Here is a 1,078-nt window from a genome sequence, read left to right on the forward strand (position 1 = left end):
TCATAGTGATCCTCCAGTCTCAGCTCCTCTAGCGCTGGGATTACAGGCGTGTGTCACTGTTATGGTTTGTGTCTAGTTGTCCCCCAAAGCCTCATGTAGTCATGGGGAGGACTTCTAGAGTTTGTATTAACTCATGATCCACTAGGGGTATGCGTGTGAGTGTTGCACCCAGCCTGGGGCGGATGCCTGAATGCAACATCAGGGAGACGGACTTGCTCTCTGCTGCCCTTGCTGCTCCTCCTCCATTTTGCTCTCTGCTCTTTGCCACCGCCATGAAAGGTTGCTCTCGGCCATATGCCTCTCTGCCTTGAAGTCAACTGAGTATGGACTGAAATCTCTATTGTGAGCTAAATAAACTTTTCCTTCCTTCATTTTGGGTGCCAGATATTTTGTCCCAGCAATGAGAGAAGAGTAACTTGAGACAGCCACCACACCTGGTTTCAGTGACTGGCATGGCATGTGGAACCAGGGATTGAACCTGGGTCCCTGTGCTTGCCAGGCAGGTGCTTAGACCACTGAGCTATCTCCCCAGCTTCTCATTTGGCTGTCCTTCACTGTTAGGGGCTGTGTTCAGACAATCTAGTAATCACAGATTATTTACAAGTAAGAGGACTAAAAACCCCAGCAGGGGTGAATCTTGTTGTCTGAAGAGGATGTTGGTGTAGCCATCCTGCCAAGGCAGCCCCACTGAAGCCTCAGGGCCAGCATTGCTAGGGCTTTTTGTTGCTGGGCAGATCCCTGTCAGTGGCTGTTTCCCTTTCTGTCCTGAGGAATAAGACATGGCTGGCAGTGTTCCGAGGACTCTGTGGGGAGGGCTTACTTCCAGTAAGTATCCATTCACTCAGTCTCCTCCCTCTTCACTCCTCTGCCCTCAGGGGGCCAGCGTCTCCCAGCCCATAGTTTGCTGTGGTAACTTCTTCAGAGTAACCAAAACAGTTGTTGGCCATTTGGAGTAGGTATGAGATGAAAATGTTCAATCACTTTTTGAATAGCTTTTGAACAGATCATACAGTGGATCCTTTGTACTTCACTGAAGTAGAAGATACCTGGTTTTTGCTTTTTTTTTTTTTTTTTTTTT

At 48.3% G+C, this 1,078-nt stretch overlaps 1 protein-coding gene across 1 annotated transcript in view; it reads left to right on the forward strand.

Annotated features, from left to right (window-relative positions):
- The window catches only part of Zpr1 (ZPR1 zinc finger), a 12,286-nt gene that overhangs the window by 9,610 nt on the left and 1,598 nt on the right, over positions 1-1,078 (forward strand). The window lies entirely within an intron of this gene.

This window comes from Octodon degus, unplaced genomic scaffold, assembly GCF_000260255.1.
Source record: "Octodon degus isolate 3935 unplaced genomic scaffold, OctDeg1.0 scaffold00080, whole genome shotgun sequence".
Lineage (NCBI taxonomy): Eukaryota > Metazoa > Chordata > Mammalia > Rodentia > Octodontidae > Octodon > Octodon degus.